The sequence below is a fragment of the Myotis myotis genome, unplaced genomic scaffold (assembly GCF_014108235.1).
Source record: "Myotis myotis isolate mMyoMyo1 unplaced genomic scaffold, mMyoMyo1.p scaffold_m19_p_21, whole genome shotgun sequence".
Taxonomy (NCBI): Eukaryota; Metazoa; Chordata; class Mammalia; order Chiroptera; family Vespertilionidae; genus Myotis; species Myotis myotis.
In genome coordinates, this window is record NW_023416326.1 from 10,728,607 (window position 1) to 10,753,414 (window position 24,808).

Sequence of the window (24,808 nt, forward strand, 5' to 3'; positions counted from 1 at the left end):
GGTAGTTATTTTCGTAACATGGATGAAATTGGATGGACTAAAACTATGGGTTTAGGAATAAATAAATAAATGTTTATATATGTTTATATATGTGTGTGTCTATCTGTCTATCTCTCTATATAGATAAATAAAGGAATGGAGGGGTGTATGGAGGGGGGAGAGTAGAGGTGTGTGTTGGCTCAGCTATTTTTCCCATTATCCTATTAGAAACAACCCTTTCTGACTATTTAAACAGAATCATAGTTATATTATGTTTAGGATCTTTAAAAGTTTTCACTGTGCCTCTATGTATTATTCATGAGATAAGTAGGCATACCTACAAAGTTCACATACACACAGTACCTAAGACAATGCAGATTATATGTAAACTGTGAAACCATATGTATTAATTTTAGGAACATTCAAAAATAAAGTAACAAGAGGCGTGATCCCAGGGTGGCAGAGCAAAGCAACTTTACATGAAGCAGCTGATGCAACATCTAGACACCACACACAAAAAATCCGACAAATAATCTGAATTCAAGTCTACTTTCTCTCTTCACCAATTTTTCCAACATTATTATTTATAGCACGCAGAACTGAGCAGTTTGTAAATTCTACTAATGAGAAAGTTTGGGTTGTGAAAATTTCCTAGTCAGCAAAATCTCTTTAGAAAGCAATCAAAATGCCCAGTATTAGGTAAATATTTTAATTATAGCTGTCATATTTCTCTGGTGTTTGGATAAGGCAATTGATGGCTTTAATTTGCTTTCTAGTTATAGCCCTATAATTCATAATTTAATCCTAAACTATTTATTGATGAGAGGTATACAGCAATAATTTTGCAACTATAAAGAATGTCAAGACAGAAATACAATGTGAATGGCCAAGGTCATGATATCCACAGTCTTACCCACCACTCAATTGAAAGGGCTAATACCCACACACAATATAAGTTGCCCCAATCACATGAGCTATTTCACTGTGGTCATCATTGTAAACAACTTAGGAAGCCTTCCAAGTGAATACATTTTTAAAATGATTTATCATTAAAAAATCACATAATAGAAACATTTTGAAATAGGAGTTGGGAGGTGCTGGGTCTCTATCAATTATTTGTCCAAATGGAGCACTGTCAAATGACTCAACTCATAATTTCCAATTCTGATGGAGCAAATAGATATTTTTACATAGTATTTTTCTTATGTGGGAGCTATGGCATTTTTCGTAATATCAATGCATTTCACTTACATTCATAAACTAAGAATTATTATTATTATTATGCATAAAGGAACAGTATAATCCCCCTGTGACTAACAAATATTTCCTATCTTTGTTAAACACACATTTTTATTCTGCTGATCAAATATATTCAAACTCGCACCATTTAATCACTGTGACAAAAAATGTTATATTTTCTTATGTGAAGCAGCAAGAATAGGGCCTCGTATGTGGTCGAGACGTTAGGAATGTTTCAAAGCATGTTTCCTACTGGTGCAAAATCATAATTATACACCTAACTCCTTGAGTTTAAATCATTAAATTGAACACAACCCTGCTCAAGCACATGAGTTTGTAAGACACAGAGCATTACAGAAAAAGTGGGGAACGAGAGGCCTAGACTAAATTCTGCAATTTTTCCATATATAATTTCCCAGACCACTGTTTTAATTCTTTCCTTCACCAAACGTGCTGAAGAGGTTTCGGGGTCCTCGTTTCCTCATCTTAACACATAGGAAGATGGAGTGATTTTCTTAAAATACGTTTGGGGAAACTACCTAAAGGTGTTAACATTAGGTTTATCTTTATGGTTTTGTTGTTGTTGTTGTTGTGTGTGTGTTCTAGTTATTTATTTATTCACTTATTTATTTTTTATTGAATGTATTGGGGCGACATTTGTTAGCAAAATTACATAGGTGTCAGGTGTGCAATTCTGCAATACATCATTCGCATAGTGTACTGTGTATTCACCACAGCAAGTCAAGTCTCTCTCTCCACTGATCCTACCTTTACCCTCTTTTACCTGCCCCTACCTTCCTTTCCAACTGGTAATCACCATAAGGTTGTCTTGTGTCTATGAGGTTGGTGGTTGTTGTTTTTGCTTAATCCCTTCGCCTTTTTCCCTCTGCCCCTATCCAACTCCCCTCTGATAGCTGTGAGTCTTTTCTCTGTATCTATGAGTCTATTTCTATTTTATCTGCCTTTTTTGTTGTTCATAAGATTCCACATATGAGAGAACTCATATGGTACTTGTCTTCCTCTGACTGACTTTTTTCACTTAGCATCATGCTCTTCGGGGCCATCCACGCTGGGAAGATGTCCTCATGTTAATGGCCAGGTCAGTTTCCAGTGTGAAATGTACCACAGCTTTTTTATCCACTTATTTACTGATGGGCACTTGGGTTGCCTCCAAACCTGGGCTGTAAATAACACTGCCGTGAACATAGGGGTGCATTTATTCTTTCGAATTAGTGTTTCGGGTTTTTCTGAATATGTTCCCAGAAGTGGAAGCGCTGGGTCATACAGCAGTTCCATGTTTAATTTTTTGAGGAAACTCCTTATTGTTTTCCCTTGCCCAACGTGATATATTACAGAAAAAAATATTGCTCTGAGAAACGTCCTGCCTACGTTTTCGTCCAGGATTTTTATGGTTTTGCGTCTAACATTCAAGTCTGTTAATACTATTTCCATTCCATTCCTGTATGCAAATTATTTTCATATTTATTTTAAACTGTCTTTTGTTTCACTGTTTTGGTAGTCAAAGGTAGTCATAGTTACAAATAAGGTTTTTGAAGCATTCCTCATATTTTACTTTAAAATTAGATCTTGTAAATCTAAACATACTATGCAAAACATCCTGCATCTGAACTTTATGCTTCAGTCTCTGACCACTTTCCTTATGAACTGGAAATAAGTACGATTTGAACCTTACCAAGGTATTTTGTGATATGACCCCATAAGTTGAAACACTGTGATAGTTTGTATTTAAATGGTAAAGAGAACCCAGGTGACTCTGAGTTGGGCTATCCCCCCCCCTTTTTTTAAAATTAATCTTCAATTGAGAATATTTTTTCATTTAATTTTAGAGAGAGTGGAAAGGAGGGGAAGAGAGAGAGAGAGAGAGAGAGAGAGAGAGAGAGAGAGAGAGAAACAGTGATTAGAGAGAGACTTATCAATTGGTTGCTTCCTGCACCTTGCATCCCCAACCAGGGCCGGGGATTGAGCCTGCAACCGAGGTACATGCCCTTGACCAGAATAGAACCCGGGATCCTTCAGTCCATGGGCCAACGCTCTATCCACTGAGCCAAACCAGCTAAGTTTGGAGATTTTTACGAGCAATTTCCCCGATGTGAGGGACAGAACTGAGGAACGGAGCTCCCCTTCTCTTAATTTTTCCTAATCAGCTCTGCCATTAGGTAGTAGCACTTAACTTCCCCTTTATCGGTAGGACAAGATTGTATTGGCAGGATCAAGCCTGAGATTAGTTCCCTCCGCAGTATATCCTCCTCAGAGGAATAAGAAACCCTCATTAAGATGGAAACCACTTAAAGCTGTAATTCAGAGGCTCGGTATTGCCTGATCAGCTAAAATAAATAACCAGAAAGGCCTTCTGGAATACAGGTTTAGCAGCTAAATGACTAGAGAGCTTCACTTCTAAGGCCAGTCTTAACCTATAGAATGTAATTTAAAACAAGGCAGCTCAGTTCTTTTTAAAAAAAAAAAAAAAAAAAGTACAAAAGTAATGCATTACTAACAGATTCATAGAATGATAATCTGTTGCTGGGGTAAGCAGATAAAATGAAACAGCACATAACATTTAGAGAAAAGGACTTCAACTCAGTGCATGTTCCCTAGCGACTGTGTACACAAGAGTGTGTTAACCATTAGCAGGTCACAGGGTTACTGAAACATAATACCTGCCAGCAAGTCCTTCATAATTGGGTCAAACCAACAGAGGTGTTAAAGAGGGTGATCGTAACATACTGAGAAACTCTAGAAGATTCATGAATGGAAACCCATCCAGTCTACAGTTTTATTAATAATTTACATGCTACCACATTCAAAAGGACTCGAGGCAGATATTAACCCACAGGAACTAAAAACAACAAAAGGAGGTGATCCACCACAAGCAAGCCAACCCAAGGTCAAGGAGGTAAGTCTCCACCTGCCCTTCTCCAAGGCCTCTGCACCACCTCCTAAGGAAGATGGCGGAACATTGCGTGCTTCTAACTAGAGGGAGACTCTGTAGCAATGATGCCTAGAATATCTTTCCCAGTTGCTAGAGATGCTGGAAGGGCCCAGGTTTTCACATGTTAGTTAGTCTTGCATTGACCGGTGTCGGTAATATATTCCAGCTCCTCTAAACTTTTTTTTTTTTTAACAATAAGCACCCGACTTCCCCATTCTTTATCGAACACACAATTCTGAAAACATTTGATATTTTCAAGGGCCACTCTTGTCAATATTACTTTAACTTCTAGCATAACCCAAGCAGTCTTCAAAACTCAAAAAGTCACACAGAACTTAAATGATCAAGAACTACATTTCAGAAGGAAAATACACCTACAGGATAAACCTAATGTACATTCTTGAAGAGTGTTTTTATATAAAAAGAACCAGCCAGATTTTGAAGGATATTATAAGAAAGAATAAATGGGACATTACCATGTCTGACATATAGAGACTATTTAACATCAGCTATTCCCAGCATATCACGTACACAATTTTAAAAAATCATGTTGTCTGAACTTGTCAGAAATTACCTTCTAAACAATAATTATGAGAATCGGCATTATAGGACTTATCGGAGACCAAACTTTGGTAATAGATAAATTCTCAGTCAATAGTTACTAATTGTGTAGTTTCAAATCCTGAGCAATTAAATTTCCACTTTCAGCTTAGACATCTGAAAATCTGTATCTAAAAGATAGTAAAGGATGTCAAATGTTTATCATTTTTGTGATTAAAGAATCATTAAAGATAGATTAAACTTTTGTTTATTCTACTGACTCAATATTGATGAAAAACAAATATTTTAATAGTTAATAACCACAGTTTATATTGGAGCTGCTGATTCTTACTCTAAATAAGACATAATTTCCTTAAATAACAGCTGTCAAGGATGCGTTTTAAAAAGAAGAGACCTGAGTGATCTTTCATTTTCACGTTGGCCAATCTCTGTATGATCACAATTTGTCATTTTGTCTTTCAAATTGGTTAAACGAGAGATGTGTTCGCATGTCTGCATTTTACGGATGGGTGGAAGGCACAAATGAAAACTCAATACAGTTCACTCTAAGAGGAAACTTGGATGCTCCAAGTTATATTTCCCCATAGTTCTGTTGCTAGTCAAACATAATTAGTGTTAGCCCAAGTATAGAGACAGCTCTACCTTGAAAATGTCAATAATCTGACTTGGATCTAAAAGGACTCAAATAAGGAGTGATGTATTGCAAAAATGTGTGTGTGCTGGAGAGGTGGGTTGTAAATGAGCCCAAAGGTGAGAAAGATGCTTAAAACAAGTACCTTAGTTTAAAAAAAATGTTTTAAGATGAATTTTCTTAAAATATTTTTGATTGATTTCAGAGAGAAACAGAGAGGAAGAGATAGAAACATCAATGATGAAAGAGAAGCATTGATTGGCGGCCTCCTGCACGCCCCACACTGGGGATGGAGCCTGCAACCCGAGCCTGTGCCCTGACCAGGAATTGAACCTTGACCTCCTGATTCATAGGTCAGCATTCAACCAGTGTGCCACACTGGCTGGGCTTAAGATGAATTTTTAAAAGCATGTAGACTGTCCCTTTAGAAATTGCTCAGAATCCTCTTTTTCTTTGCTCTTAACTTTAAGTTTCAATTCCCAGAGTCAACTGAATGCCATTCTCTTAGTTCCCATTTGAAGAATGAAAGTGCTGAGTTGGGGCGATTGTGAAAGACAGGTAGAAACTTTCTATAAGTAAAAAAGAGTATATCTTACAAATCCAGAAAACTCAGCTTCCACCTTAATTGCTTATTCAAGGAAATTCTGAATTTAAAATTCACAAATTGTTGTTGTTGTTTTTTAACAACTTCATTCAGAGTAAAATTAGTCACTGGGAACAAAAAAATATAGTTTCCACTTGTTGCTTAGTTCATTGATAACTGGCAAGTTCTTTTTATTCTCTTTTGGAAACCTTAATATTCTTCCATATTATTCCAATGTGTAATCTTAAAAAGTATGACTTATCACATTTATAAAATATACGGTAACTCTGTCATTGTATATTAGTGACAGGTCTAAAGGAATAATCAGAAAGTCTATTACTGTAAACTGAGGTAGAAGCATTCAATATCAATGTTTTAAGTAAGGTAGACTTCGTCTATATGTTAATATGGTTGGTGTTATAAAAGAAAAGGTTGAGAAATATATGGGTTAATTACCTTAAAACACATTTTTTACAACTTTAGAACATGATTTATTCAACCTTTAGCAATTGTCTTCTAAAAGTTTATATTGTGTTTAGTATTTTTTAAGAGGTATTCACTCCTGAAAAGGACATTTCCACCATCTCTATCCACAGATTTACAGGGCTGATGTTTCAAACCATCAGAAAATGGCCTCACTAAAGACATGAAAGCCACTTAAATATGTCGTGAACCCCAGGAACTCCCTGACGGATTACCTTTTCTTCTATATTTACTTTACCTACAACAGAAGGGGCTTCTGCTCACAGTACTAAATTGCATATCTGACAGCAGTACCAAAAACTTGAATCTTAAAAAACAGGCATATCAAAGATATTACGAACTGTAAAGCACCCATTCATTATAAGCATCCTGCAAACATGTGTGTAATATGATCCTTGAGTGAAGCCACGGTTCAGAGTTTCAATTTATTCTTTAATTTGACAGAATCATTGTCCCCAAACTGGCCTATATTTGTGGTTATCACTTGATACACTTTATTTTATTTCTCACTGGATTTATTGGGGTGACAATGGTTAATAAAATTATATAGGTGTATAATTCTATAATACATCATCTGTAGATTGTATTGTGCTGACTTCACTCATATCTGGGATCTCATGAACAAAATAAACTAACAAAATAGAAACAGACTCAGAGAGAGAGAAAGAACAGACGGACAGTTGTCATAGGAGAGGGGGGTTGGGGGGCTGGTGAAAAAGGTAGAGGGATTAAGCAAAGAAAAAAACTCACTTGACATATTTTTTTTTAAAGAAATAATTTTCGGTTGTGAGAGTGGGTGTTGAATGAATCTAGAGAGTAGCAGTGTGTTTACATGCTAGCCACTATTTGACACTGAACATCTCAAATGCATGTTGACTCAGCTCAAGTCTTACCACGGCTAGATTGTGTTTTAACAGTGCAATTGTCTGGAGATAGCTTTGAAAATTAACAAAATGCAAGACTCCAGAAAAGTTCATAAAAAACAGCTCAATCCTGAGGAGACTGGCGTATAGTCACAGACAGCAAGAAGAATAAGTCTATCTATCACGCCTTCTTTCACAGTAAATCCATAATGGAATGGAAATGGAACACGCCATTGTGAGACAATAATTCTTATAGGGCAGAGAGCTACAATGCACTTGAAGGTAACATTAACATATTTATTAATTTAATCAATAAATTTGTATTTTATAGATTCAATTTTCTGGACCTATAAGATGGTAGCTGCTTTATTAGCTATTAAAGAAGATGTGTTATGCTTTGGGTGCTTTTAAAGGCATCCACATCTCAATAAATTAGGGTTTAGGAATAAAAAAACAAATACTCTTAAAATTAATCATAAGCCAAAATAGGTCACTTTGAGGATAAATTGCATTGTTAACTCTAAACTTAATAAAAATAAAAAATGTAAAGAAATTATGAATTTAGCAATGACTATAGAATGAGAATCTGTAAGATTCCTTAACTTATTAGATTGCATGTCATTTTTCCACATCTGAATTTATACTTTCTTACTTGAAAATAAACGTTTTAAAAATCAACAAAAGTATTTCATGATAAAATTGTAATAATCCACTCAGTTCATTAAAAATATATTAGTCATATCTTTCAATCTTGGGGGAAATAGGTTAGAAAATCATCACTGGGTTTATTTCCATTATTAGAGTATCAGCTAGTTATTCATGACTTGTTAGCATGAATACAAAATTGAGAAATACCTCAGAGCTGTTTGCACAAACACATTATTTCAAACATTAACCATAGGAGTATGGATTCATAGCTTATGAACTAATTATCTTTGGAGACATTGTAACCGGATAAGCCTGAACATGAGTAATTGGATATAAATATTCTTCATGACTCATCAAATATGCCTTGAGATGATAGTGATAAAAACCCAAAAATGTTATTGATGAGGATATTTGATGACCAGTATAAATGGTTAGAGTGGTTATTTGATATCAGCACGAAAAAAAAAAAAAAGTTAGGCTAGAACTTCCAGATGCTTTTTCAGTAGAAAGGCCATTAGTGTTCATGATGAAATTTCATCTTCAGGAATCATTTCTAGACTCTAGAAGAGAATACACACTATTAAACTATCCCTTTTCTCTTAAGAATCAAGATCATCCATTAGCAACCAATAATATTCATACACAAATTACTTGGGGGTTTTGTTCTCCTTTGGAACTTATGAAATATAAACACTATAATCATAAAAGCATCTAGTAATGTGTGGGGAAGTAGGTCAAAATTACACTCCTAAATATCTCAATGAAATTACCCAAGTAGTTGCTAAATTAAAACAACAATGATGCCAGATGTCACCTAATTAACTCTGGGAAGCTGAATATACTTTGTAAAAGATGTTTGGAATTCATGGTCTTTTTTTTGAGTTCAACCATTTTGAAAGTTGTTACATAAGAATATGTTTATCTTGTTTTCAATTGAACTGGTAGAGATCATCGGGTTAATAATATAAATTTGCTAAGAAACCAGACTTCCCTTTTACTCAATGACACTGAGAAGTCAAGCCAGAGCAACGATCTCTGTAAGAGTAACTCTTCTCCCAGAAATCCATTCAAGACAAGGTAAATATAATGTAAATAAGAACTAATGTGCCTTGAGGAGCGTATTAGTCTTCAGCTACGCAATATCCAAACAAAAGAGATATTATTTAAACTCATTAGATACCAGGATATCACAGATAAAAAATATTGGATTACTAATATTTAATTTTAAAAAAGTTGAGTCAACATTATCTCTTGCGTAGAAAGAGAATTTTACCCAAAAAGACAAAAATAAATCAAACGAAAATGATAACTTTTTCAGAGTATGTTTTGTTTTCATAATGATTGCCTTTTTAAAGCATCCTCATCTCATGTCATTTTTATCTACAAGAATATTTATAGAGTAGATTTTGTTTTCCCCCCAGGTGGGAAATGAGGACAGTAAATGAAAAGTGGCCAAGAACCCTCAATAGGAGCACATTAATGAGATAGAACTAGAAATGAACTTGGGGGAGGGATCCCAGGTCCATCTCACTCTACTTCTCATAATAACCCACTAGTAGGAAGCAAAGAGAAAAATGTTAACAATCTTCAAAGAGTACCTCAGTAATCATAAGTCATCATCATATCCAAATACTTTGGAGACGTTTTTAAATAAAAGATAAATTTGTGCTAAACTTGCACAGATTGGTATTACATTTATGTTTGTGTCTGAACTTTTAATACCAATATCCAATTTTCTAAATTACTAAAATTTTAGACACTTATTCTGGTCAGTAACTGATCATTCTAGAGATAATATGAAAAAAAAATAACAGGAAATATAGGAAGCTGGACCATCAAAATTTTGAAGTCCTACCAGTTGAGTTCTTTGCACTTGCAGAGAGAAACATACAGGGCAATCTTCTGAAAAGAGATTCCATTTTTATTCACAGAACATACACGCCTAGGGGTAAGGCTAATTTGCTTGTGTGTACATAATACATACACACGTGCTTACACACACACGCTTACATAAGAGTTCCAATGGTTTCTTCCAACTTAGGTTTCAGTTACTTAACTGTAATATACCAATAATTTTGCATAAAGAAATCAAGATATCCTGTATTTTATAAAAATGTACATTGCCATTATAGAGTTGAGTTTATTAAAAGAAAATATCTCATGAGAAGGAGTCACATGTTATCTGATTAAGTGGTAAATGAAATCAATCGAATATAATATCTTGTCCATTTCATTTGGAAAGCATGATTAAAGCGATGTAGGTTTAAAATAAGTCCCTTCTCCACCCACCCAAAAATGGAGATACACAAACATAGACACACACACACATACACACACACTCACTATAATACAATTCCAGAGGCTAAATGCAAAGGAATTGAGGAATTGGATTTCATTGATAAATTGCTTTCTCCAGGGAAGAAGAAACTACCTCTTGGGTCAAACTAACAAACAAAAAGCACTAAAACTTTGCAATTTTATGACCCAAAGTTGCAATTATCTTTCATATTTCCTCAAGATGTTATCGGTGAGCCTTATAAGCAGAAAATTTATTGATCAAGCACCTATGTCAATAAATGTAAGCACTAAACATATTCCCAGAGAAACTCTTAAAGAATACAATTTCTTCAAGAATAGAAAGTATTATAGGTAAAAGGAATAATTCTAGGATTATGTCTTATTAATATTTTTGGCTTCAGAGTGTGGGGACTCCAGAATCCTTCAATGTGTAAGCACAATGTAACAAAACAATATCCATAATAATAGCAAAACTTACTAAAACATTCAAAATTTGTTTGGTCATTTTAATTGACTTTCTTTTTGGATATGATATCAATTGGCTGCTGAAATGATACACCTACAAAACCTGGAATTTAAAAAAAGCTTTATTTATGGGAGATTTGGCATTATTTTAAAAATTTGTTCAGATTTCACTTTTCAGTTTCCAAATGGATTCCTGAGCCCAAAGATGTTTACACTGGGGTCAGATATAACATTGCCACAGGGCAAACAAACTCTTCTCATCCTATTTGACAACCCAACCAACCCCACTTCCAGAATTTTTTAAATTAAAAAAATAATAACATAACATATTCACTCCCATGAAGTAGTCAGAATTAAACTACTAGTTCCAGAGGCCCTTGATAGTTCTCCAAGCATCCTTTATGTATTAAGGTCTGTGACCTTAACAACAAGCACTGTTTTCAGGCACTTCCGGTTCTTTCATCCTGCAATTCTTCATTGGGGTTAGGCATCCCTCCCTCTAACTCTCTACCACCACCCCCTCCCCATTTTTTCTCCTCTCACCTTGGCCCAGTTTACGATTTTCATAACATGCTTAAATATCTCAATGTATGCTGTGTTGAACATTTAAATGACTGCATGCACGTGAAACATGTACATGGAGTTCAGACAGTTCCTGGATGTGAATACGACCACCAAGTTATGCATCATTGCAGAACCATCTGAAAATGCACAGACTGTATTCCATCGCTCAAAGCAGAGAAAAAAAATGATCACCGGATGGGTCAGACACAGGTTCTGTGGTTGTCAAGAAAAATGTAGGCAAGGGGTCCTTACCTGCTTCACTGCATGAGGACAGACACATCTATAAGCCACACCAAGGAACAAGTCCCCCAGCCCTGGCTCATCCGCCTTCCTTCCCAGCTGTGACTGTGCTACACCCTGGCGCTGTCCTCTTGGCTTACAGACACTGGAGTGGCTAGAATATGTACAAGCACTAGGAGGGCTCTTTGCAACCCTGGCCACCTCCTCTTCCCTAACCTCCGGTGGGCGGCTCACAGGGCTGGAACCAGGCACCTCATCTCCGGAGGCAGAGCCCCCAGCTTTTCCCAGCAGGGTTCCCGCTAGGAGGTGGTCCCTGCTCTACAAGGCTCCCCGTGTTCTCGACCTGGTTGGTGCAAAGTAAAATGGTCTCTGCTTCAACTCTGGGCGACCAGGAGGCCAGCCATCGGAGCTGGAAACTCTGAGCCACCGCTTGGATGCCGAACTGGAGATGCCCAGTGGCCAGAGAGCGCCACCCCCTCTGGGCTGGACACTGAGAGGGCGCCAGTCCCAGCTGCCCCCGCCTCCCACGCCCCCCCCCAAAAAAAAGAGGGGAAACATACACATAAAAGCCCAACCGGAAAGCGGGCAGCATGCAATGCCTCCCACCCCTCACTCCTGGCCTTGAACTTCAACCTCACAGCCCAAGCTCCAGCTGCAAGTTGAAATCAACTCCCCCATCCCACCGCCCAGCAGGTCCCTGCCTGTTAGAGAAGGGGAGGGGGGAGGAGGGGGAGGGGGTCATCAACACTTGAAGCCGGAGCCTGAGAAGTCTCTTAGTCCCCCCAAAACCCAGCTGATCCCGTGGGAGGCAGGTGGCGACTGGGGTTCCACCAGGCAGGCAGAGGCTGAGCGCCCTCACGGATTAGTCTTAGGGCAGCTCATTAACAATTAACTCATTAATTAACACGGTCACAGAAGGCGTTGTTAAGAGATGCTCCAGCCCCCAAGCCTGCCCTCCGGCCCAGCAAAGAGGATTTGGCTCCGGTGTGGCCGGAGGGAGGCTGGGAAGGGAGCATTCAGCCAGGTTGACCCCAACCCCCCTGCTGGCGCGCCCCTGGCTCCGGGGCTGCCGATGCCCACAGCGGGCGGCCGCCGATCGCTGCAGGGCTGAGGGCACAGACTGTGCCCCGCACAGTCCCTCCCGGCGCGGGTCCCTCCCACACCCCGCACGGAGCCCAGGGCCAGCCGGTCACCCGGGCACCTGGTCCCCGCACTCCCCGCGCCCAGGTGGCTCCGGCGACTCCGGGAGCTGCGGAGAGCCCGCGGGCAGGGTCGCCTGTTGCTAGTCTGGTTAAATAAAGCAAGCATCTTAGGCTGCTGGGAGCTTCTGCGGTGCGCATCCCCCCTCCCCAAGCCTGAGAGTCAGGTTACAATCTGGCCAAGCGCACTCACCTAAACCCGGACGCCTGAGTCTTTCCGGGGGAGACCAGCTGGAGAAGAGAAGGTCTGGCTGCGCTGAAAGTTGGGGCTCCCTCCCTCCACCCCTGCGCATCACAGCAGAGCTCCGAGGAGGAGGCTGGATGTAGTGAATTAGGCTCAACCCTGGTTTCTCCAACTGAAGTCACAGACGCTCCTGGCACTTGTCAGGCGGGGCAACCAGACAGGGAGAGAGACTAAGGTGGAAACTAGGGGCGGGTGGGGGCGCCTCGGGGTGCGGATCAGTCCCAGCCCGGCTCGCTGGGGGAACCCAGAGGGGAAGCCCTTGGAGCCAGAGCCTGGGGGATGGGCTGGGCTGCAGCTGGAGCACTTAGGTGTGGGGGCTGAAAGGGCTTTCGCATTCAAAAAGCATGACTTGGGTCGTCGCCTCAGCCACTGGTGAGAGGAGAATATTCTTTCTGAGAATTTTTTTTAATAGGAAAAGGAAGAAAAGGAAGAAGGGAAAAAAATCTTGAATAATAGGCTCTCAGCTCCATCCACCCCAATGAAGAGAAATGTCGTAGAAACTTGTTCTTATGGGGGGGGGGGGGGTTGGGGGGGTGGTCAGAAAAAGCCCCTAAACCTCAGTGTTCATTAGCAAGTACTGATGCATGCAGGGGTGGTATTTAATGATAGTCAGAACTGTCAGCTAAGCCCACAAAAGAAAAGAAAAACACGCGTTGACATATGAACATACTTGTTTTAAAAATGAGCCTGGGGGTGGAACAAGTGTGGAGGGAGGCAATGACATTTTTCACGTAAAGTCTGTCCCTGATTTTCAATGTCTTAGAACCAAGATCATCAACGCGCTCTTTGCACAGCGCTCTCCCTCTGAAATGAGCACTCCGGGTCCAATGAAGCATCCCCTGGCTGCATTCACAGAATAGGAAAGGTGCTCCCCAGTAGGACGGCCGGATGGGAAGACAGTGCCCGGAATAACGTACCCATGTGTGATGTGGGGTGTTGTGAGGAACACACCAATGAGGCACTAAAAACCCATGCTCCTTCCCATGCAGAGACTTCAGTGCCCTGCAAACCCCACAGACACACACTTTGCACGCCCCCTGCCCCCAGTCAGGTAACTGGCTGCAATGAACACATACTGACATGAACAACCTTCTGATGGCGGGGGACCAGTGATCTCTCCCAGATCTTGTGACTGTCAGAAGGTCTCTCTTAGGCTCACTCTTAGATACGCATAAAATGTAACCTTGCAAATGGTATGAGAATGTGTGCCCAGGAGCCTTGATGGGAGGTGGAGAGGGATGGTTAAGGTTTCCTACAGCCTGTAATATAAATGAGAGAGGGCCGAAATAAATACAGAGTGCAGAAGATGATGGGGTGGTTCGCTATATGGGCTGTATCTTAGCACAGCAGCAACTAACACAGTTAAGGGAACACGGTCACATACATCTCTGAGTTCTGAAAGTCACAAAAATGCGTTTAACGATGGCACTTCTTTACACAAACATGGCTTATTAAAAATAACAGCAGCAGTAGGTCTCTAATAATGCGTAAAGAGGACTTACCAGAGGAAATCGCCGGAAGCACGATGACAGGGAGAACAAATATCTCCAGAATTCACACAGACATTCCATGATCTCCAGAAGAAAGGTACGGTGACGAGCTGCAGGCTGGTGGAACTTTGAAATAATCAGCGCTTCCCGGTGGCATGTAACCAAGTCAAAACCCGGTACCCGGAGAGCCAAGAACCCCCAGGAAGGGGAGCAAAATGTGGAGGAGGTGCCTTGTAGTTTGGGGGGGGGGAGCGGTGGTGGTGGAAAGGGGCTTCTAATGGGATGATCTTTAGGCAGCCAAAATGAAAATTCACAGACTCCACCTCCCCGCAGAGTGGAGAAAAACAGAAGCCCTGCAACCCCAGAGAACAGGAGCTGGAATACAGGGAAATCTAGGAAAGAGGAATCAAAAGCTGTGCTGAAGACAAGGAGCTAGAGAGAGAACTAGTGAGCGAGGCTGTAGGCATCCGGGTAGAGAGAGCAGCAAGAGTGACTGAGGCTGCTGGGAAGGATCCAATGAGAATGCGAGAGGGCACTGCCTCTGAAATCCTGCTCTGAGCTCCCTTCTCTCAGGGCTCTAAGATTTACCTGCGTCGGGAGCCTCATGATTACGATTAATCGTCTTCCACCAGCACATTACCCTAGGATTTCCCTGAACCCTCCCAGACCCAGCAACTGTGGGAAGCGTAGTATATATAGAAGCCCAGCACGGCCACTCTCACCCTCCTCCCTGTTCCCCCCACATGAGCCACTGTGATCACTTTAGCATGACCAGATCCTCAGCATTTGGGGGGAGGGGAGTGTCGAAGGGCTGAAGATGCCGCTGAGGCCAAGTGCAGTCAGGGGCGCTGCGCCCAAGGCTCAGGGAAGGGGACCCCCGCTTGGTGGATAGAAGCGCAGGGGCTGCAGCACTGGCGGCTGCAGCGGCGGCGGGAGCTCTCCGAGGTCCTGATTTCACAGCGAACCCTGCAGCCCGAGACTCAGAGCCACTGACTCGCATCTGAAACCTCAGCACCAGATTGATTGAGAAGCGAGAGCTTTGGAGGTCCTGGGGCCCGTCCCCCGGGGAGCAGGTGGCAGGCGGCGAGGTGAGCCTCCCGCGCCCCCTTTGATTCCCGCACGGTCACCGGGGGAGAGCGCGCTGGGAATGGCTGGGCGGCAGGACGCATTCTTTTGCCATTTTCGCATCCCCGCTCCCCGCCTGCAGGAACGCTCGCTGGCCAGCTCGGTCGGGTGAGATCCTGATTCCTGCTCCCCTCCCCTCCCCATGGCCCCATCCCTTCTCCAAGCCCAAATCCCAAGTGTCTCTCTCCCTCTCCCTCTCTATTCGGGACCTTCCTTTCCTTTCCTCTTTGAAACCTACGTCCCTTACGGCATTGCTTGTGGGACTGAGGGTGCTGATCCTCCCGGTGGGGGGATTTGTGTTTGGGCTGTGAAAGGGGCCCCCCTGGCCACCCCGGACCCTCCTGGGGGACCATCCCTCTCTCCCTCCCTGGGCTCACCCTCGGAGCCAGGATGGGCATAAAGAGCACCTCGGGAGTCTTTTGCCCTCGGCTCTGTCTTCCTCTGGACCCCGCGAGAGGAGGGGAAGGTTGAGTGGAAATTGATTTCTCGCACAGACTGAGGCAGCGAATGATAGAGGGAATCGACATTTGGCCGGGATGGAAGCGTTCTTGGTAAGTCGTCTTATTTTCTGCGGCTGAATAGGCAACAGCGTGGCCTCTCGCCGCCCCATCCCCCACTTCATTCATTCATCTGCTCCGAGATGGTAAATCGCGATCTGGGCTGCTTTTCCTCCTTCCCAGGAAAGCCGGCGTTTGGAAGGGGGGATTGGAGTCAGGGGCTTTCAAGAGGCGACATGGGGGTGTTAAGGCCCTTCCTTTCCTACATTCAAAACCAAAACACAGGTCCAGCGGGTCCTTGCTTACTCGCTAGAGGGATAGTGAAACGTCTCCCTTATTTCTTACGGAATTCTCATTCTTTTCTGAAAATAAAGCGTGTCTGGTAGTAGCCTATGTCTGTGCTTTTGGTGAACCTTGGCCATGTTCTAAAATGTTAATATTCTTGCAGTTCCAGAAATGAGAATCTATACAGTGTCCCCCAAAAATGTATACACACACTTTAACAGCTGACAGGTCAATTTTAGAAAATGAAATGTATTTTAATAAACACTGCCTTTATTCACACTTCAAAGTGTGTGCATACATTCACTTCTGGATATATATATGATGTTGCTATAGCTTAAACTTATTTGGATATTTATCCAAGTAAGTTTAAGCTATAGCAACATCCTATTAATGTGTGCCTCTTTTTCATTTATTCATTTATTTTTAAATATATTTTTATTGATTTCAGAGAGGAAAGGAGAGGGAGAGAGAAACATCAATGATGAGAGAGAATAATTGATTGGCTGCCGCTGGCACGCCCCCTACTGGGGAATAGAGCCCAAACCCAGCATGTGCCCTGACTGGGAATGGAACTGTAACCTCCTGGTTCATAGGTCAATGCTCAATCACTGGGCCACACCTGCTGGGCGTGTGTGCATCCTGATTCAAGTTCTTCTACAAATCTGTAGCCTCCAAAACAGTGACTTGCATGTGGTGATGAGGCCTATAATTCATAAGACTCTCTTTAGCACCCCAGCCTGTGCACACCCGTCATGTGAAGAGTTGGGTTGGTGTGCCAGTGGGAAGAGCCCAACAGCTCTTGCTAGTGCTTACATATGAGGCACCAAGTACAGAAGAACAAATCTTGCAAATTGAATGAACTTGGTTTTCAAGCGCCAGCTGACCATTTTGGATAGGAACAGTGAATTTATATACCTAATGCAAACAAGATGGTCTTAAATATCAGATATTGAAATACCATTGATTAGAATAGACTTCATTTCAGATAATCATTGTTCTAGAAATCAGTATTATAAAATCCCAGGAGATAGCTAAATGGCATATTACAACAGCAAGGTAACCATGCATGCAAATATCTACCATCATTATTATTATCATCACCATTGGAGGGGAGGGGGTAGCCAAGCCTGCTTGTCTTAGTAGTTGAGCATAGACCTATGAACCAGGAGGTCACAGTTTGATTCCTGGGGTTCCTGGTCAGGACACAGGCCTGGGTTGTGGGCTCAATCTCCAGTGCGGGGCATGCAGGAGGCAGCCAATCAATGATTCTCTCTCCTCATTGATATTTCTATCTCTCTCTCCCTCTCCCTTCCTCTCTGAAATCAATAAAAGTATATTAAGAAAAAAATTGGGGAGGGAGACATTCAGTAAGGACATTTTTGTATAACTTTTTTTTTCTTTCTCTCCTTAGGCTATATTCCAGCCCTAATGGTGTCACAATGCAAAAATTTTTCTTCCGTCATCTCATTTTACCAAAAGGATGATTTCTGTATATGTCTGTGTTTTATGGAGACTGTGTCTAGCTAGAGGATCTGAGATCAGCATAAGAAGGATGAATATCCTAAATTACACCCACTACAAATACAACCAAACAGTGTAACATAGAGAACATACTTTTCATATAAGACCTCAATGTGTTGCCTAAACCTCTTTGCCTAATTTGCTATTCAAAAAATGTAATTGTTTGATGATGTAGATTACAAAAACATATGATCAGATTAAAATTTTATATCAAATAAATGGGAGGTTGCTGTTCTTTAAAATACTTGGAGAGGAAAAAATAAGATACAGGGTAAAAAAATAATTTTGTGTCCTATTGTTTCTTAGATTTAAAACAGTTTATAATACTGAACATTTATTAGATACCTAGAGGCCTGATGCATGAAATTCGTGCAAGGACCTTGACCCTGGCCCCCGCCTGCCACCGCTGCCACTGGGGACCTCTGCCATGGCCCCTGCTCGCTGTGGCTTTTTCCAAAAGAAAGGAAGTCCGCAAGGACATGTGGTCTAATTAGCATATTACCCTTTTATTATTATAGATTTAAGTATGTGAGTATCAGATGGTTCCATTTGATGGACTTCAAAAAGGAGCCATGGGCTTTATATCCCCTGGCTGGCTCTTACCGTAGGTATAAATTTGGTTGGTACTTAGAACTTTCTCAGAAATTACACAGTTTAATTTTACATGGAACAGATCTTCTGGATTACCTCAGTGCACATCTGCGGTTGGTATTTTAGCACACTTTGCATTACCCTGGTTCCTTGTTCTTTTAAGTGTAAGCATAACATCTAATGTATTTCATACGTAGTAATCCATTAAAATCTCTAAATGAATCAACATTCAAAGTAAGATGATTAATTAAACTCTGACTTATGTCTGAAACCACACACATTATGAAATAAATGCAGAGATGAAGACACTGCAGAGTGATGAAAACCTGCAAAAAAAAAAATCCACGTTCCATTAAAAAATGGCTTCCATAATTAGGAGAAAAGCTGTATAACTTCAACCATTTGGGAGTGTTCAATTTTCTGGAGTGGTTGAAGCTATATCAGTCTTCCTCATTCTTTCAGATACATCAATAATTGAGTATGACAGGCAAGCTATTTTTTTAATGGAAAGCCTAAAAGACAAATATCAACATTACCATCCATTGGCAGTTATCATAACTACCTCGATTGTAAAAAAAAAAAAAAAAAACAAAAAAAAACAAGAATACAATCTAAAGATGTTTATAAATCCTATAATGTGCTCTTATAAAATTAAAATTTTGCATGCATCTAAAATACTGCAAAAGATAGAACACATATGGGGAATTTATATTGGTCATTTTATGTCCTAAGGATGGAAAACAAAATCCACATTTATTCAAAGCCCAATTTGTTCATGAATACAAATTTCTAATTATTAAGGAGAAAGATGCATAGAATTTTTAAGAGGTTATTATAGGCCTGCTTCTTTAAAAGGATTTCCTTAATACCAAGTGCACCATTTGGTTATAAACATTTCATACATGAAATAACAGCCTAAAAGAACTTAATTCATTTCCCAAAAGTCACAGGCTAAGTAGAAGATTCAAAATGGGAAATTGAAAGTCTGGGTGGGTTCCCGTTACACCCTTTGATCCCATAAAAGGCAGGGGTAAGAGAAGCATTCTGGAAGCTTTGGTTGAGTAGCTTTGATAAGGCCGCATGCGTTTTTGTACAACTGATTATGTCTTCAAATGCATATACAAATCGAATTCGAAGCCCAACCTATTTCAGAGCAATGTCTCCGACTATCAGCTCCATGGTGGGGAAAACATGGTGGTGGTTTTTCACCTTATTTACCCCCAACTCCCTGACTGCATGAGACCACAAGACAAAGACTGACAAGGAGGGGGGATGTTTATTTTCATGGAGAGACTGGGATGAAGCAATTGATCGTTTTCTCCTTGTATTTTGTAGGGCACTGCAATCAAGAAAAGAGGATGAACATTCGCTTAATTAGGATGCACCATTAATTTCACTGTCTCATGAACATCCAAGGTCTTTTGCCCCTTTTAATGAAAATGACAAGAAACTGAGTTACTTGATTGCCAATTCTCTTGGTTTCTACATCTCTCTAAATCTCTTGCACTTCCCATTCTAAAGAAATGAACACATTGTAGACATTGATCATGGACTTTGCCTCTGAGGACAAAATATGAATTTGAGGGCAAACGCCATTTTAAAAGACTATATAAAATGAATTCATTTCATCTTTATGGAAGGAGACCCGGCCTAAAAGTCAATTCAACAAATATTTATTGAGCATTTATTCAACGATCATTTATTGATAGTATTGCATATAAGAAGGAAGGTTCTAAGTGTTGTAAAAATATAAAAATAAGTTCCAGTCTCTATGTCCCAGTACGAGGGCAAGGGAAGTACACTGATAAATATAAAGGTCTTTTTAAGTCCATCCTGCACTCTATCTATTCACATCACCAATCAACCTTTTATTAGAAAGAGAAACAAGTTTATTGGTTGTCATCTATGGGCCAAGCACTTCTTAAGATAAGGTATGGAAATGAGATAACCATGTGAGCCTCTAGCACCTGACAACAAAGAAAATAATAAACCTAGAGCTGAATAATCAGTCGGTGTCTTAACCTACGATTGCACACACCCAGAAACCTAATGAGAAACGATGTCACAGCCCAGAAGAGGTCCTGCTGAACCTCAGGCCGCATGAGCCTCTAAGTCAGCGGTTCTCAACCTGTGGGTCGTGACCCCTTTGGTGGTCGAACGACCCTTTCACAGGGGTCGCCTAAGACCATCCTGCATATCAGATATTTACATTATGATTCATAACAGTAGCAAAATTACAGTTATGAAGTAGCAATGAAAATAATTTTATGGTTGGGGGTCACAACATGAGGAACTGTATTAAAGGGTTGCGGCATTAGGAAGGTTGAGAACCACTGCTCTAAGTTGTGTGAGTGATAGGCGCCCCCTCGTAGTAGGATCAGGATCAAGACACAACAGCAGTGTAACAAGGCAGGGTTTTGGCTCCTGTCCTATCCTGCCAGTCCAGTATGTGTGGATGGAAAAGCACAAGCCTCTTTACCCTGCATCAGGGCCCAGGTCTAGGTCTCGCTCTGGACCAGAAGTGATTGCATAGGCAATAGACTGTGACCATTTTCTCTGGGGCTCTGCCTGAGCCAGCCTCTCTTCTGGGACAACAGCTTCCCGGAGATCAGTTCTGCTCAAGTAAACACTAACCTTTACACTGAAATAATTACTAATTACTGTAGTAAACTTTGTTTTGTTCTTCAAATTATTAAAAAATATATTTGTATTGCTTTCAGAGAGGAAAGGAGAGGGAGAGAGGGATAGAAACATTCATGATGAGCCCTAGCTGGTTTGGCTCAGTGGATAGAGCATCGGCCTGCAGACTGAAGGGTCCAGGGTTCGATTCCAGTCAAGGGCACAATCCCAGGTTGCAGGAACAAGAGAATCATTGGCTGCTTCCTGTGGGCCCCCTACTGGGGATCAAGCCCCCAACCCAGACATGTGCCCTCACAGGGAATCGAACCTTGACCTCCTGGTTGACACTCAACCACTGAGCAACACTAGGCAGGCTATAGTAATATTAAGTATTTTCAATATTATTTATGATGTTCATGGACTTGATGTAGTAGCATTTCCTTTCAGGCTTCCTCTTATCATCCTAGTATTTTCCTGTAAGTCCTTTCCTATTGTTCTACTAATATACCCTTGAATGAAAGATCTGAATGCAGTTTAAATTCTGCACCAACCTCTTTTTTCTCCCCAAAGAGACTTTGCCCTTATTTGTTGTCTTCAGAATCAGACATTTTGAATATATAAATTATGTATCTTCACAACTGCCCTGGGGATATGAAGATCACATTACCATTTGTCTAAAGAAATACGTGCATTTTCCTCCGGATTTTGAGTTTTTGGAAATAAAGATCTTGATTTTATTAATGCTCTGAACTTTCAAAAGAAAATTCTTACACTAGTTGTAGATATTTATATATCATATACATATTTTCAATAACATATTACATACATTTTACTCCTGAGTATCATAACTAGGGTTATAATACTTAAATACATTAACTCTAAACCTTTTAATGCATAATACTCCATTCCCATTAAAGTACAAGTAGAAAACACCATAAAACTTAAAATTCGCAATTGTACCTGATCGAGTTTGGAAGAAAATTTGAGTGAATGAATGAATGAATGAATGACTTGGAGATGCTGTTCTCTGGGAAGTGGTAGAAGACAAAGTTCATATAAATATGTCTAAAAATTTATTAAGAATTATTCCAATGATAAGGAACAGCAAAATTTGCCTGTCAGACAAATATGGAATTCCCATTAATATTGCTGCAGGATGTTAAATGATTCTAATATAAATTATGTGTATTTCACATAAATGCAAAATAACACTTAAAGTTTATTTGATCCACACATTTGTGAAATGCTTGTTTAAACAAGAAAGGTTTCCATAGAGATTTCATAGACTAAAAAATAATTTTCTGTTATTGCAAACCATAGGATTCCACATCTGGAAATGTTCCTATAAAACGATTTAGAATCAGAATATACTTGTGATTTATTAAGGCTTTTACTCTACTTTCTTGCCACTCTTTAAAATCATCATTAACTATCCTTTTAAAATCTGGTTGTAATGTTATTATTCAAAAACTTAGTTGAAGCTTCAGATTTATTTCTATACCTCATATCAAGTTATCTGAGGAGACTGACCTTTATATTTCTGGTTATAATCATAAAATTCTTCCTGTTATTGGCATCCATATATTTTCTATTTGTCTCTTAAAGCTATAGGTAGCTTAATTCCAATTTAATTTTTTTTTAAATCAGCTTTATTGGAGAAGTCAATAAACTCAAAAACCTTAGGATTTCTGAGGCATATTTGAAATATTGACTTCAAAAATATTTTTTCTTTCCTCCCCACAGTGCCTCTCAATTTTTTTTTTATTTTTTATTTTTTATTTTTTTTGCTGTATGTGTCATAAAATATACCCTGATGCTTGTGCATGTAACACAGTGGGACTTGCTGATTGCCAACTCCTGAGTTGTCTGCCCGTCTTGATTCTGCTCAATCTAACCACCGCCTTGAACACAGTCTATCACAATGTTCATATCACCCGACTTCACGGGGTAGCAGTGATTTCTCATCTTGCATTCCATCTCGCCAATCATCCCATTCGCCTGTGTAGCAAAGACACTCCCGAAGATTCCTACTATGCTACACAGAGTATGTAATTAACGGTGAGGTTTGGTGGAAGCACCGTGGGGCTCGTCTCTCTCTGCTGTGTCTCCTGCACTCACAGTCCTATCACTACTAGATAGAGGCGCAGGGAGCGTTATATGGAGAAAGAATGCGCCATTCAACCATGCTGTGCTTCTTCAGAAATGTTCCGTGCCCAGCACTCAGGAGTTTTGTTCTTAAGATAGACGTTTGTTTCTATTGCAGGATAGTTTTTATATTTTAAAAGGAAAAAGACTAGGCTTTCCTTCAACTGGAAAGACTTTTAAAATAAATCCATGGTAGTGATGGACAAATTTAATGTAATCAGGGCATGGATCCCATATACGACAAGGCGGTGCATTTATAGACTTAGGATGAGTGTAAAAAATAGTGCCTATGGGGATATGCAAAGCATGCTGGACCAGAAATAATTCCATAATAAGATCATTTCTATTTCCTGCCTTAATAAAACATATACTACATTTATAAATGCACCGTCCTCTTTGCAAGCTGGCTTTTCAAAGTATCTAAGACAACATTAGCAGTGCAGTTTTATTCACCCAATTTCTTGGGGTTTGCCTACACAATTTATATCAAACGTTACAATGAATATAATGTTTAGCCAATCAATTAAGTAAAGGCCCCGAGATATTTGGATTCATGAGGGTTGCAAAGCCATTAGAGAATGAAATGGGGTGATATTGAAATTTCCTCTGTTCTGTTTGCTAACTTCCCTTATCCATTCAATCAGCAATCCTATGGCACTGAGCTTACTGACTTCTGCAGGAGAGCTTATTTCTAAAAATTAAATGGGAAGAACGTAATGTGTGACAATTACTTGGGAACCACAGCCGTTACGAAGCTGAGGACAGAGTGTAGGGGCCAGAAGACTCAGGTTTGAAAACCAGTCGTCGCATATACCAGCTGTGTGACCTAGTCCTCAACACTCAACTCTCTGTGTCCAGTGCTGAGGGATAAACAATCTATGAAATAATAATTAATGGCTACAACGGATCTTTGTGAGGCTTATGCGTGGTTGACTGTGAAAATTATTTGGAGGATAAAGGTAGAACAGATCACCCGGCCGTGTGGCTTAGTGGGTGAGCATCTACCTAAGAACCAGGAGGTCACAGTTCGATTCCCGGTCAGGACACATGCCTGGGTTGCAGGCTTGATCCTCAATAGGATATGTGCAGGAGGACGTAATTCTCTCTCATCATTGATGTTTCCATTTCTCTCTCTCCCTCCCCCTTCCTCTCTGAAATAAATAAAAATATATTTTAAAAAAAGATAGAACAAATTATCTAAGGAATTCTCCCACACCACAATGAGATCAGGACCAGACATAATTTTCAGGTCCTAATGAGGTAGCAGGAGTCTCCAAGTAGCTAGGTCTGGGGAGGGTGGGGTCAGGCTTTCCTGATCAGGGTGAGGGCTTTAGTGGCCGGAAACACACACAGGAGCAAACTGGAGAGGTGCTTTGGAGTGGGGCTAAGAACTGGAAAGGAAGACACAGGCAGTGGGCATTGAGCAGTAGAGGGCTGGAGGAAGGGTTGGAGGAAGAGCGAGCATTCTCAAAGTGCAGGAACGCAAAAGCCCTGATTTCCCTGAGAACAGAGTAGGGCTTCAAGATTTTTAAAAAATATATTTTTATTGATTTCAGAGAAGAAGGGAGAGGGAGAGAGAAATAGAAAT

General features: G+C 40.4%; 1 protein-coding gene and 1 long non-coding RNA gene across 5 annotated transcripts in view; one reads left to right on the top strand and one right to left on the bottom strand.

The window, feature by feature from the left end:
• Positions 1–14,771, bottom strand: part of BRINP3 (BMP/retinoic acid inducible neural specific 3) — a 161,580-nt gene extending 146,809 nt beyond the window's left edge. Inside the window, exon 1 of one of the 3 annotated variants that reach the window (XM_036355209.1) lies at positions 14,450–14,771. The gene's annotated coding sequence lies outside the window, so the exon portion shown is untranslated. Of the gene's footprint in view, positions 1–11,516; positions 11,703–12,896; positions 13,029–14,449 lie in introns of those variants that run through there. The other 2 variants (XM_036355210.1, XM_036355211.1) reach the window with 2 other exon arrangements.
• A 169-nt stretch (positions 14,772–14,940) lies between these two features.
• Positions 14,941–18,617, top strand: LOC118678971. Of its 2 annotated transcripts, XR_004975070.1 has the most exons (4): positions 14,941–15,525; positions 15,645–15,670; positions 16,057–16,113; positions 17,756–18,617. It is a non-coding gene; the product is annotated as an uncharacterized LOC118678971 (long non-coding RNA). The 2 variants fall into 2 exon arrangements; XR_004975069.1 differs by having other exon boundaries at positions 14,941–15,670.
• Positions 18,618–24,808: the final 6,191 nt, after the last annotated feature.